Source organism: Dendrobates tinctorius, unplaced genomic scaffold (assembly GCF_039654945.1).
Source record: "Dendrobates tinctorius isolate UK_male_01 unplaced genomic scaffold, ASM3965494v1 ptg000046l, whole genome shotgun sequence".
NCBI classification, from domain to species: Eukaryota; Metazoa; Chordata; class Amphibia; order Anura; family Dendrobatidae; genus Dendrobates; species Dendrobates tinctorius.
In genome coordinates, this window is record NW_027361714.1 from 66,414,306 (window position 1) to 66,429,700 (window position 15,395).

General features: G+C 44.5%; 1 protein-coding gene across 1 annotated transcript in view; it reads right to left on the reverse strand.

The window, feature by feature from the left end:
• Positions 1-15,395, reverse strand: part of NT5DC1 (5'-nucleotidase domain containing 1) — a 430,483-nt gene that overhangs the window by 413,653 nt on the left and 1,435 nt on the right. The window lies entirely within an intron of this gene.

Below are 15,395 nucleotides of genomic sequence, written 5' to 3' on the forward strand. Positions count from 1 at the left end.
AGCCATGGAGCGTACCTACGATGCCCTAGACGCCTCGACACAGCCAGAGAACTAATTAGGCCTAAAGCAAGAAAGGTGAAATCTAAACTGCCCCGGAGTAGAACCTCAAAGAAATAGATAGCCCCCAAACATATATTGTCGGTGAGATCAGATGAGGGACAAACACAGGCAGAAAATAGACTGAGCAAATGATGGGGCCCAAACTGTCTAAATAGGATAGGAAAGACACTGTCTGCAATTACGCAAAAACCCTAAAAAATCCAACATATCTGATGTACAAAAAAACACTGAGGTCTCACGACCTCTCCCCCACTATATCAGCATTCTGGTGTAAACTGGCAGCAAAGTAAAAGAGACTAATATAACAGGGGACTGACACAAGCTGTAACGTATGGAGCGGGGTCCAGCACAGCCCCAGCAGTGAGCACGCTGAACCCACACAGCAAAGCAGAAAGAGGCAAAACCAGATCAGATGCAAAGGATTAGCAAATAGACAACTTAACTGAAAAATGCAGGGTCAGGCAGGAGACAGCAGACCTCAAGTTGCACAGGAAGAACTAATCACCAGCAACAATTGAGGGAAGCCTGCTCACTTAAATACTCCCAATCAGTAACCCCAGATTTCCAATCATCATCGTCAGGTGGCAGACCTCTGTCAATCCAGCCAGCTCCACTACCCTCAGTAACCACCAGAGGGAGGCCTGACTGTTATGATTGAGTCACCGTAGGAGGCAAAAATAGAAATGCTAGCTAAGTCCAGAAAACCAGAGAAGTTGGCAGCTATCAGATTGCAGACCCCTGAACCTATCAACACAACTAGCAGTAGCCGTGGGGGGCTCCTACGATGCCCTAGGCCCCTCGATCACAGCCGGAGGACTACATAGCCTAAAGACAGAAAGGGAAATCTAAACTGCCCCAGAGCAGACCCCAAAGCAAAAGGCAGCCCCCCACATATAATGACGGTGAAGCAAGAAGAACAAAACACAGACAGAAAGATAGACTGAGCAAAGATGGGGCCCACGCTAGCTTAGATAGGAAAGGACAGGAAGGCTGCTGTCTGCAATCCCTGAAAAACCCTATGAAAATAAGAGCCAACCAACTGACAGTAAAAAAGGCCCTGAAGACGCTAGGCTTCAAAAAAGCTATGTCAGTACTCAGGAATATTCTGAAGACAGAGCAACAGGCAAAAAGAGATTCAGCTCACCCCAGCAGGGAAAGTCAGAATTCAGAAAAGCAAGGAAAACAAAACACTAATGCAAAAAGGCAAAGCAGAAATCTTAGCTTTAGATGAGCAGGAATCAGACTGGTTTCCTAGAAGTCCACAGAGAAATCACCCGCAGGCCAGAAGGGCGTCGGCAGCCTTATATCCAGTCATTAACTCCACTCAGCCAGTCATCATCATCAGCCCCAGGTGTTTGACAATCAGGCTCACTACCTTTCTTCACCAGAAGAGGGAGTTCCTCGGGCCTCAGTAGTGAAGGGGAAAATGAACTCACAACAGTACCTCCCCCTTGAGGAGGGGTCACCGAACCCTCAACCACGCCACCAGGGCGATCAGGGTGAGCCCGATGAAAGGCACGCACCAATCTTTTGGCATGAATATCAGAGGCAGAGACCCAGGAATTATCCTCCTGACCATAACCCTTCCACTTAACCAAATACTGGAGTCTCCGTCTAGCCAGACGGGAATCCAGTACTTTCTCTACCTCATATTCCATGTTACCTTCAACCAATACAGGGTCTGGAGGTGCAACCCCCGGAACAACAGGTTCAACAAACCTCTTCAACAAAGATTTATGGAACACATTATGGATTTTAAATGTGACAGGAAGAGCCAAACGAAAAGAGACCGGATTAATAATCTCCAAAATCTTGTAAGGTCCAATAAATCTAGGCTTAAACTTAGGAGAAGCCACCTTCATAGCAATATTTTTTGATGATAACCACACCATATCACCAACCTTAAATTGGGGACCAATGGTCCTATGTCGGTTGGAAAACCGCTGGGCCTTTTCCTGGGAGAGAGATAACTTATCCACCACTTGGTCCCAGATCTGGTGCATTCTCTCCACCACAGTGTCAACCCCTGGGCAGGCAGAGGGCTCCACCTGTCCTGAAGAAAATCGAGGATGAAACCCAAAGTTACAAAAAAAAGGAGACATCAATGTGGCAGAACTAGCTCTATTATTTAAAGCAAATTCGGCCAAGGGCAAAAATGAAACCCAATCATCCTGATCAGCAGAAATAAAACATCTCAAATATGACTCCAAGGTCTGGTTTGTTCTCTCTGTCTGCCCATTGGTCTGAGGGTGAAAAGCAGTGGAGAAGGACAACTGAATTCCCATCTTGGAACAGAAAGTTCTCCAAAATCTAGACACAAACTGGACTCCTCTGTCAGATACAATGTTCTCAGGAATCCCGTGCAAGCGAACCACCTGTTGTAAAAACAGGGGCACCAATTCAGAGGAAGACGGCAACTTAGGGAGTGGTACAAGATGAACCATCTTAGAGAACCTATCACAAATCACCCAAATAACAGTCATCCTTTGAGAGACAGGCAAATCAGAGATGAAATCCATTGAAATATGGGTCCATGGCCTCTTGGGGACAAGAAAAGGCATCAACAACCCACTAGAGCGAGAACACGATTTAGACCGGGAGCACGTCCCACAGGACTGCACAAAATTCCTGACATCACGAGACAAGGAGGGCCACCAAAAGACCGACTCACCAGATCTCTAGTACCAAAAATACCTGGATGACCAGCCAAAGCAGAGCAATGAACTTCAGACATCACTCTCTTCTTCCACTGGTCAGGAACATACAACTTTCCACTGGGACAACGCTCAGGTTTGTCCTCCTGGAACTCTTCCAGAGCACGTCTCAAATCGGGCGAGATGGCAGAAAGAACTACCCCTTCGCCTAAGATGGTAGCAGGCTTGGTCACCACAGGAGAATCAGCAAAGAAGCTCCTAGAGAGGGCGTCAGCCTTGACATTCTTAGTTCCAGGAAGAAAAGAAACCACAAAATCAAAACGTGTAAAAAACAAGGCCCACCTAGCCTGTCTAGGGTTCAAGCGCTTAGCCGACTCAAGGTAAGTCAAATTCTTGTGGTCAGTGAGGACCACGACTTGATGCTTAGCTCCCTCCAACCAACGTCTCCACTCCTCAAATGCCCATTTCATGGCTAACAGTTCCCGATTCCCCACATCATAGTTACGTTCAGATGGAGAGAACTTTCGGGAAAAGAAAGAACAGGGATTCATTTTAGATGTTACAGGATCCTTTTGGGACAAAACAGCTCCTGCACCAATCTCAGAAGCATCCACCTCTACCTGGAACGGAAGTGAGACATCAGGTTGCCGCAAAACCGGGGCGGAGGTGAATCTTCGCTTCAGCTCCTGAAAGGAAGAAACAGCCTCCGGAGACCAATTTAACACATCAGCACCCCTCTTAGTCAAATCAGTCAATGGCTTGGCAATACTAGAAAGTTATGCTATAAATTTCCGGTAAAAATTAGCAAAACCCAAAAACTTCTGGAGGGCCTTCAAAGAAGTGGGCTGAACCCAATCGTATATGGCCTGTTCCTTGGCCGGGTCCATTTCAATAGTTGACGGGGACAAAATAAATCCCAAAAAAGAAATCCTCTGTACTCCAAAAAGGCATTTCGATCCTTTGACATACAGGGAATTCTCCCTCAAGATCCGGAACACAGTCCGAATATGTTCCACATGAGAATCCCAATCCTTGGAGAAGATCAAAATATCATCCAGATAGATAATCAAAAATTTATCGACAAAATCTCGGAAAATATCGTTCATGAAGCACTGGAACACAGAAGGGGCATTAGTGAGCCCAAAAGGCATCACCAGGTACTCAAAATGTCCCTCCGGAGTATTAAACGCCGTCTTCCATTCATCCCCATGCTTAATGCGAATAAGATTATACGCCCCCCTAAGGTCAAGCTTGGTAAACCAGCAAGCACCTTTAACTCTGGAGAATAGATCAGAAATCAGGGGTAACGGATACTGATATTTAACAGTAATTTTGTTGAGAGCACGATAATCAATACAAGGCCTTAATGATCCATCCTTTTTGGCTACAAAAAAAAAAAAACAGCACCTAAGGGTGACGAGGATGGTCTAATATGACCCTTCTCCAACACCTCCTTAATATAGGATCGCATAGCCTCGTGCTCGGGTACAGATAAATTGAAGAGCCGACCCTTGGGAAATTTACACCCCGGGCTCAGTTCAATAGCACAGTCATAACTCCTATGAGGAGGCAGAGACGCAGACTCATTCTCACTAAATACATCATAAAAGTCCGCCAAATAATCAGGAACATCATGCGATTGAGGAGAGGTAGAAAACACCGGAGCCTCACTAAAGGCACACCGACAACCCGAACTCACCACAGACACAGATTTCCAATCCAAAACTGGATTATGAATTTGTAACCAGGGAAACCCCAGAACAATAGTATCATGCAGATTATGTAACACCAAAAACATGCAAATTTTCTTGATGGTCTGGGGCGACCCGCATTACCACCTGGGTCCAAAACTGAGGTTTATTTTTAGCCAAAGGAGTAGCATCAATCCCCCTCAAAGGGATAGGCGTCTGCAGAGGTGTCATCGGAAATCCACAACGTTTAGCAAAATCCAAGTCCATTAGGTTTAGAGCTGCTCCCGAATCCACAAGAGCCTTGGCGGAAAATGTGGACAGGGAGCAGATCAGAGTAATAGCCAGAAGAAACTTAGGTTGCACACCACCAACAGAAAACGTGTGTGCAAAGCGTTTCTCGCGTTTAGGACAGACAGAAATAATATGCGAGGCATCTCCACAGAAAAAACACAACTTATTATGCCTTCTGAACTCCTGACGCTGCTCTCTGGAAAAAACTCTATCACATTGCATAGGTTCAGACATATGTTCAACAGGTGGCAACACCTCTCGTGCAGCTCTGCGTTCGTGTAAACGCCGATCAACCTGAATGGCTAAAGACATAGAATCGTCAAGACCAGAGGGAACAGGAAATCCCACCATAGTATCTTTTATGGCTTCTGACAACCCCTTCCAAAAGAGAGCAGCCAAGGCATTATCATTCCAGGTAGTAAGTACTGCCCACTTTCGGAATTTTTGACCGTACAATTCTGCAGAATCACGACCCTGGTTCAATGCCAGCAGGGTCTTTTCAGCCTGATCAACGGCATTAGGTTCGTCATACAACAACCCCAAGGCCTGAAAAAATGCGTTCACATTAGTCAGAATAGGATCATCTGGTTTCAAAGAAAACGCCCAATCCTGGGGATCGCCACGCAGCAAAGAGATGACAATTTTAACCTGCTGCGCGGAGCTCCCTGACGAGTTAGGCTTCAAGGCAAAAAATAATTTACAATTATTTTTGAAATTCAAAAATTTAGACCGATCCCCAAAAAATACATCAGGTGTAGGAATCTTTGGTTCAGCAGCATGTGAATGAGCAAGGTAGGCGAAAATTCCCCGCACTTCCGCAGCGAGCTGCTCCACACGATCAGACAATTGCTTTATCTCCATTGAGAGAAAAAAAAATTCCCCCTACGGCCTCAGAGATATAGAGGAAAAAATATACACTTTTTTTTTTATACAATTCTTTCCTGCTATTGAGTACCCTAGAATCTGCGGTACGGCGGGTGATTCTGTTATGATTGAGTCACCGTAGGAGGCAAAAATAGAAATGCTAGCTAAGTACAAAAAGCCAGAGAAGTTGGCAGCTATCGGATTGCAGACCCCTGAACCTATCAACACAACTAGCAGTAGCCGTGGGGGGCTCCTACGATGCCCTAGGCCCCTCGATCACAGCCAGAGGACTACATAGCCTAAAGACAGAAAGGGAAATCTAAACTGCCCCAGAGCAGACCCCAAAGCAAAAGGCAGCCCCCACATATAATGACGGTGAAGCAAGAAGAACAAAACACAGACAGAAAGATAGACTGAGCAAAGATGGGGCCCACGCTAGCTTAGATAGGAAAGGACAGGAAGGCTGCTGTCTGCAATCCCTGAAAAACCCTATGAAAATAAGAGCCAACCAACTGACAGTAAAATAGGCCCTGAAGACGCTAGGCTTCAAAAAAGCTATGTCAGTACTCAGGAATATTCTGAAGACAGAGCAACAGGCAAAAGGAGATTCAGCTCACCCCAGCAGGGAATGGCAGAATCCAGAAAAGCAAGGAAAACAAAACACTAATGCAAAAAGGCAAAGCAGAAATCTTAGCTTTAGATGAGCAGGAATCAGACTGGTTTCCTAGAAGTCCACAGAGAAATCACCCGCAGGCCAGAAGGGCGTCGGCAGCCTTATATCCAGTCATTAACTCCACTCAGCCAGTCATCATCATCAGCCCCAGGTGTTTGACAATCAGGCTCACTACCTTTCTTCACCAGAAGAGGGAGTTCCTCGGGCCTCAGTAGTGAAGGGGAAAATGAACTCACAACACCTGACTCAGAAGTAAGAGAATTCACAACACCCAACCCTAACCCTAACTTTAGCTCCAACCCTAACCCTAAATTTAGCCCCAACCCTAACGTTAACCCCAACCCTAACTTTAGCCCAACTCACTTTAGCCCAACTCTAACCCTAATGGGAAAATGGAAATAAATATTTTTGGTTTTTATTATTTTTCCCCAACTAAGTGGGTGATAAAGAGGGGTTGATGTACTATTTTTTTTTATTTTGATCACTGTGTTAGGGTCTATCACTGTGAAAAACAGTGTGTACTACTCCCTTCAGAGGCTCTAACCAGAGTAAAAAGAGAAGTGGGAGGCCCCGCTGCACAACTGAGCAACAAGACAAGTACATTAGAGTCTGTAGTTTGAGAAATCGACGCCTCACAGGTCCTCAACTGGCAGTTTCATTAAACAGTACACGCAAAACGCCAGTGTCAACGTCTACAGTGAAGAGGCGACTCCGGGATGCTGTACTTCAGGGCAGAGTGGCAAAGAAAAAGTCATATCTGAGACTGGCTAATAAAAGGAAAAGATTAATATGGGAAAAAGAACACAGACATTGGACAGAGGAAGATTGGAAAAAAGTGTTATGGACAGACGAATCCAAGTTTGAGGTGTTTGGATCACACAGAACAACATTTGTGAGATGCAGAACAACTGAAAAGATGCTGTAAGAGTGCCTGAAGCCATCTGTCAAGCATGGTGGAGGTAATGTGATGTTCTGGGGTTGCTTTGGTGCTGGTAAAGTGAGAGATTTGTACACAGTAAAAGGGATTTTGAATAAGGAAGGCTCTCACTCCATTTTGCAACGCCATGCCATGCCCTGTGGACAGTACATGATTGGAGCCAATTTCATCCTACAACAGGACAATCATGACCCAGAACACACCTCCAAATTATACAAGAACTATTTAGGGAAGAAGCAGGCAGCTGGCATTCTATCTGTAACGGAATGGCCAGCACAGTCACCAGATCTCAACATTGAGCTGTTGTGGGACCAGCTTGACCGTATGGTAAGCAAAACGTGCCCATCAAGCCAAACCAACTTGTGGGAGAGGCTTCTGGAAGCATGGGGTGAAATTTCTCCAGATTACCTCAGCAAATTAACTGCTAGAATGCCAAAGGTCTGCAATGCTGTAATTGCTGCAAAGGGAGCATTCTTTGACAAAAGCTTGAAGGAGAAAATTATTATTTTAAATAAAAATCTTTTTTTCAAACCTTGACAATGTCTGGACTAGATTTTAAATTCATTTGGCAACTCATTTGATTAATAAAAGTATGAGTTTTCATGGAAAACACAATATTGTCTGGGTAACACCAAACTTTTGAACGGTAGTGAGCGTATATTATATATATATATATATATATATATATATATACACACATATACACACACAGTATATATATACATACATATATATACACACACATACATACACACACAGTATAATATATATATATATATATATATATATATATACACACACACATACAGTACAGACCAAAAGTTTGGACCCACCTTCTCATTCAAAGAGTTTTCTTTATTTTCATGACTATGAAAATTGTAGATTCACTCTGAAGGCATCAAAACTATGAGTTAACACATGTGGAATTATATAATTAACAAAAAAGTGTGAAACAACTGAAAATACTGTATGTCTTCTGTTCTAGGTTCTTCAAAGTAGCCACCTTTTGCTTTGATTACTGCTTTGCACACTCTTGGCATTCTCTTGATGAGCTTCAAGAGGTAGTCACCGGAAATGGTTTTCACTTAACAGGTGTGCCCTGTCAGGTGTAATAAGTGGTATTTCTTGCCTTATAAATGGGGTTGGGACCATAAGTTGTGCTGTGCAGAAGTCTGGCGGATACACAGCAGATAGTCCTACTGAATAGACTGTTAGAATTTGTATTATGGCAAGAAAAAAGCAGCTGAGTAAAGAAAAACGAGTGGCCATCATTACTTTAAGAAATGAAGGTCAGTCAGTCCAAAAAATTGGGAAAACTTTGAAAGTGTCCCCAAGTGCAGTGGCAAAAACCATCAAGCGCTACAAAGAAACTGGCTCACATGAGGACCGCCCTAGGAAAGGAAGACCAAGAGTCACCTCTGCAGCGGAGGATAAGTTCATCCGAGTCACCAGCCTCAGAAATCGCAGGTTAACAGCAGCTCAGATTAGAGACCAGGTCAATGCCACACAGAGTTCTAGCAGCAGACACATCTCTACAACAACTGTTAAGAGGAGACTTTGTGCAGCAGGCCTTCATGGTAAAATAGCTGCTAGGAAACCACTGCTAAGGACAGGCAACAAGCAGAAGAGACTTGTTTGGGCTAAAGAACACAAGGAATGGACATTAGACCAGTGGAAATCTGTGCTTTGTTCTGTTGAGTCCAAATTTGAGATCTTTGGTTACAACCACCGTGTCTTTGTGCGACGCAGAAAAGGTGAACGGATGGACTCTACATGCCTGGTTCCCACCGTGAAGCATGGAGGAGGAGGTGTGATGGTGTGGGGGTGCTTTGCTGGTGACACTGTTTGGGATTTATTCAAAATTGAAGCCATACTGAACCAGCATGGCTAACACAGCATCTTGCAGCGGCATGCTATTCCATCTGGTTTGCGTTTAGTTAGACCATCATTTATTTTTCAACAGGACAATGACCCCAAACACACCTCCAGGCTGTGTAAGGGCTATTTGACCAAGAACGAGAGTGATGGGTGCTACGCCAGATGACACACGACTTCTAGACATAACAAGGTTGTACGGCAAACCGCCGCTCTAGGCAATGGTAATGCAGGCGCTGTAGACATGTTATTGTGTTGCCACGGCAACCACGATAGAGCTCATACCAGTATTTCCAGTTTTGTGAGCCCCAGCACATGCGCATTAGCAGGAGGACATGAGTCATTCCCAGCGCCTGCACACCTACTTGACGCTGCATGCAGACCACAGCTCCTCCGGTCTGGCGAACTCCACACCTCTTTGGTAAGTGGCACAGCTGCTACTCGTGTGTCATTTTTTTGGATGTATATAAGGACACTGGTTATCAGTATGCGGTACCCCTGACGAAGCCACCTAGAGTGGCGACACGCGTCGGGTCTTTCCCTTTACCCCACCAGGCTCTATGTGTGCTTTACTTGCTACCGTCATGGTTGTACCTTGACTCCACTTTTGGGCAACTTTTCACAGCACTCGCTGTGATTCTTGCTGCGTCCACACCTGATCTTCCATCTTAATACTCCCTGTTCATTTAAATAGATGTATTTGGTGGCACAATACCTTCTTTTTGTCCCTTGTTGTAACTATGGTTCATCTATACAGGATCATGTGATTTCTATTTTAGGGTAAGCTACGTTCTTATATAGGCATCAGTATTTGCATTTTGATGATTTGGAATTTTTATTGCAAGTCACCTGAATGCCTTTAATTCCAATAAGGCATTTCTTTACTCATTAGGGACATTTGTGTGGATTTTTGCTCTGATAGATTCTTAGGCAGTGAATTTATTATCAATTTTTCCTTTGATGGTATGCTGTTTATATGGATATTTACAGATTATATGCATTTGAGTGGGTAAAAGGCTTTATTATGAGCCTATGTATTGTCTGTATGTGTCACATGTGTGACCTTTTTAATGTTTCTTGTGTGTTCATATATGTCCAATTAAATCTATATGTGATTTCCATGCCTTGTGGTGATCCCCTCCTTATAGCCTATACTTTTCTTTTGGTTTTGCCAGATGACCTGGCCTCCACAGTCACCAGACCTGAACCCATTCGAGATGGTTTGGGGTGAGCTGGACCGCAGAGTGAAGGCAAAAGGGCCAACAAGTGCTAAGCATCTCTGGGAACTCCTTCAAGACTGTTGGAAGACCATTTCCGGTGACTACCTCTTGAAGCTCATCAAGAGAATGCCAAGAGTGTGCAAAGCAGTAATCAAAGCAAAAGGTGACTACTTTGAAGAACCTAGAATATAAGACATATTTTCAGTTGTTTCACACTTTTTGTTAGTTATATAATTCCACATGTGTTAATTCATAGTTTTGATGCCTTCAGTGAATCTACAATATTCATAGTCATGAAAATAAAGAAAACTCTTTGAATGAGGTGTGTCCAAACTTTTGGTCTGTACTGTGTATATATATATATATATATATATATATATATATATATATACACACACATACACTAGCTGAAGAGCCTGGCGCTGCCTGGGCATAGTAACCAACTGTGTTTAGTTATAACAAATTATAATGAACATATTGCACATGAAAACATTTCACATCATATATTCAACACTACAGATTTGCAACACAAATTAACTAAACGATTACCCAAGTATCCTCTCCTGTGTGATACTTTCTGCTGAGCTGTGTATCTAATCCTATCGTGTGTTACTGACTGCTCAGCCGTGTATCTAATCCTATCCTGTGTGATAGCGTCTGGTGAGCCGTGTATCTAACCCTATCCTGTGTGATACTGACTGCTGAGCCGTGTATCTAATCCTATCATGTGTGTTACTGACTGCTCAGCCATGTATCTAATCCTCTCCTGTTTGGCTTGTTCCCATGCAATGGGCAGATTCTTTAGGCCCTTTGCGGTCCCCTTCAGTAACTTGGGAAGAGGCCCAGCTATCTTAGCGAAGTTCAAAATGAAATGTTGATAATGTCCTGTTAAGTCCCGAGAAGGCTTTCAGCCCTCAAAGAGTCGAAGGCGGAGCCCAGTTCCTTACAGCTTCAACTTTGCTTCCAGCCAGGCTGACTCCATCCGAAAACGTGCCCTAGATATTCGATTTCTGTCTGAAACAAATGACACTTTCGGGGCTTCAAATTCAGACCATGGGCCTGTAGACGGGTCGGCACTTGTCTTAGTCTTCGTAGAAGTTGCTCGAAGGTGGGTGCATGAACAATGACATCATTCAGATAGATCACGATGGATTCAAAATTCAGCTCTCCCAAACATGGCTCCATTACCCGCTGAAACATTTCAGGTGCACTGACGAGTTCGAAAAGCATTCTATTGAACTTGTACAGGCCCATTGGTAAAATGAAAGATGTGTTGGGTTTTTCTCTTTCAGCCAACGGAAGCTGCTAGTAGCCACTTGACCGATCTAAGGTGGAGAAATACTTGCCCTGCTGAAGCGCCGTCAGAGACACTTCAACTCTGGGCAAAGGGTAAGCGTCTCGTATGGTGACACTATTCAACTTGCAATAGTCAACACAGAATCTCAAGCTTCCGTCCTTCTTTTGGTCAAGCAATATCGGTGCGGCCCATGGACTCTGACTCTTCCGCACTACTACACTCCTCAGCATCTGTGAACACATAGCTTTTACTTCCTGGTACAGGTTAGAAGGAATTTGTCAATATCGCTCACGGATCAGAGATGTGTCTCAAGTAAGAATCTTGTGTTCAATGCAGGTTGCACAACCTAAATCACCTTCATTTCTGGAGAAAGCAGTTTGAAACTCCCATAAAAGGTATTCTATCAGCTGAATTTGAGATGAACTGACTGGTGCCCAGTCATTATTTTGCGGATCGTCTGGCCATTCCATTCAGGAGTCGGCTCTGTACTCAGAGCTTAGGACACTGTCACAGTCCACATTTCGCTTGTGCTTCTTCCCGGGGGAAGACCTGCGGTTTATCTGCAGATTAGCCTGGGGTTTTCCCCTGCGGTTTGACACCTCTACAATGAAGCAGGTGTCAAACCGCTGCGGATTCCACACAAAGAAGTGACATGCTGCGGTTTTGAAACCGCAGCAAATCCGCACCGTGTGCACTGCGTTTTTTTTTTCCATTGAAAACAATGGTACTGTACACCGCAGCAAAAACTGCTGCGGATCCGCAGGGCCAAAACCGCTGTGGATCCGCAGCAGAATCCGCAGCGTGTGCACACACCCTTAGTGGGGTTTGCAAATTTGTATCCCCATTGTTTTATATTGTGGTCTGGGAATTGGTCTGGCTACCATGCAGATATGGGGAGTCATTTAAAGTCAGAATGTTTTTTATTTGCAATCTAAGGCTGGTTTCAGACTAGCGTATTTTACAGGCATTGCACGGCGCCGCTAAGGCCTGTTTCACACATCAGTTTTTTTGGGAGAGAGGGAGAGAGAGGGAGAGAATTTTTCAGCCGCCAGAACAGAGTTTAGGGTTAAATTTGCAGCTGAGTGAAGTCTTTCGGGCAGGCGCAGTGAGAAATGCGGATGCGGCCGCCCGAAAAAACGTTGCATGGTCCGTTCGGGCATGTCGGCGGACGTCAAAATTTTGGCGGATCCGCAAAAAAAAGGATACAACGGATGGCCATCCGTCAAGATCCGCCGGTAATGCAACGCAACGGGAAAAAAAAGGATCCGCCAAGAAAAATGGCGGATCCGTTTTTTTTGCAAAACGGCGGATTTTGACTGGACACAAACGGATGTGTGAAACAGGCCTAAGCCCCGCCCCCTGCCCGCCCCGTCCGGCATTTCCTTCTACTATCGCACACGGCTGCATGCGATCTGCGCACCCTATCTTTAGCATAGGCCTGCGCAGACCGTGCGCTGGCCGTGCGCTAGTAGGATTTTTGCGGCGATGGCCGTGCGCTAGTAGGATTTTTGCGTGCGCTGCGCACTTTTGAAGGTGCGCAGAGCGCACCAAAATGCAACATGGTGCGTTCAGCACACACCGGCGCACCTTCAAAAGTGCGCAGTGCACGCAAAATCCTACTAGCGCACAGTCTGCGCACCCTATGCTAAAGATAGGGTGCGCAGATCGCATGCAGCCGTGTGCGATAGTAGGAGGAAATGACCGGACGGGGCGGGCAGGGCTTAGCGGCACCGTGCGATGCCTGTAAAATGCGCTAGTCTGAAACCAGCCTAAGTGGATAGCCAGGATACCTGTTTTAATTATAAGATAGGGCATAGATATTTTTGAAATGGTGTTCCATTACTACAGTTGTCTCCCCTCTTTGTGTTCTACAGTTTGAGGCATCTCTTTTTAACGTTGTTTGTTTGTTTTTCTACTGAATTTTATACGTGTTGAAATAAAGTATTTCACTTTTATTTTTGTGACTGTTTAACACTTCTTGACCTATGTGCTGCATAATTGCCACATGATCAGTATGGTTCTCTATGATTCTGAGTGTTGCCCGCTCCTTGTATGAGGAAAATGGGCTTTGGTAGTATGCTTACAAAATCATTAACAGTCTAAGTATGTTACTAAAAAGATACCAAAATCAGATCCTTAATGATGCAAAGTATGCTACATAATGAAACATTCTGACATGTCTACATAGATGGTATGGTACAAATAATTAGAAAATGACAAAAATAGTAACCTACATGTCTAACGGCCTAGTATGATATGTGGTCCTAGGGAACTGCAGCTGCAGTGACCTGCAGTAATCTCAATGACATCACCGCAGGTCACTGGAGCTGCTCTCTGACATTCATCTCATTGTCTCCTGGATTTCAGACTGAACGGATATATCATACCACTGTTCAGCAAGACATCCAGATGAAGCAGAGATAGATTACAGAAATGGACAAATGGATTATCTTCAGACAGGTACCTGTTTTTTTATTATTACAGTAAAAAATAGGAAAATGAGGGTGGGTGTGATTATTTCAATTAAAGGACTTTATTCTTGCTGTCTTTTTTACAATATAACTATGGGGTTCGTAATGGAGGCGTCTTACTGTATAGATGCCTCCCCATTACTAACCACTGAGCTTGATGTCGGCTGACAATAAAAAGCTGACATCAACCCAAACTCTATTACCCCACTTGCCACCGCTCCAGGGCAAGTGGGAAGAGCGAGACTAAGCACCAGATTTGGTGCACCTTGTGAATGTGCCATTTCTGGGGGTGGCTGAGGGCTGACGTTGGTAGCCGTGGACTAGGGGCAATATCTGTGGCCCCTTCCAAAGCTATTAATATAAACCCACAGCTGTCTTTTTTGTCTTTGCTGGTTACAATTTATAGGTGGAAACTCTGTCATTTTTTTCTGGGGTCCACCATAAGCTAACCAGCAAAGGCCAAGCCATCAGCTGTAAGCTGTTATTAATAGCCTGGGAACCTTTTCGGATATTGTCCCTTTTCCCAGATTAGTAACAGCCCCTAGCTGTGGGCTTTCCCTCTGCTGCTTATCAAAATTACAGGGAAGCCCACGCCATTTTTTTTTAATTCTTTATTTTACACACAATGTACACAGCGGTTGCTGAATACAACTCCCATCAGTGTCGCCTGGTCACGCTGAGCTTAGGGAGACCAGATGACAATGATGACACCTACCTTCAACACCCGGCACCTGGAAACAGCGCAAGCTGTACAGCCCTTTCACTGGCACTGGTAGGTACGTGTCACAAAAAATGTCCCTGGTGTGAGTGAAAAACTGACATGTCTGCGGGTTTCTCACATGGGCACACGGTCCGTGTGAAAAATCTGACGTGCGCACCACCAACAATGAATACAATAGGTGTGCGTGTCTGTATTTGCGATTCTTAAAAACCGGACCGCATGCGGACACAAAAAAACATATGTGTGACAGGGGCCTTAGACTGTTAATGATTTTGCCCTCCTCATATTAGGTTTAACTATGTAAAAGTATCATGTGGTCCATCCACTGTGTTACTCAGTTGAGTCTATATTGTTTTAATTTGTTTATTCATTAAAATGTATACATTTTTGACAGTATACACATCTTCAGTTCTTTTGGTGGTATCAGGTATATGTCTGCTCCAATGCTTGATTACTTGCACTATTATACCCAGGCTATTCTCTTATTTAAAGGGAATCGGTCACCCTTTTTTTGGACTATCAGCTGCCAGCATTGACATCAGGGGCTTATCTACCACATTCTGTAATGCTGTAGATAAGTCCCTGATGTATCCTGAAAGCGAAGAAAAACAAGTTATATTATACTCACGGGGGGGGGGCGG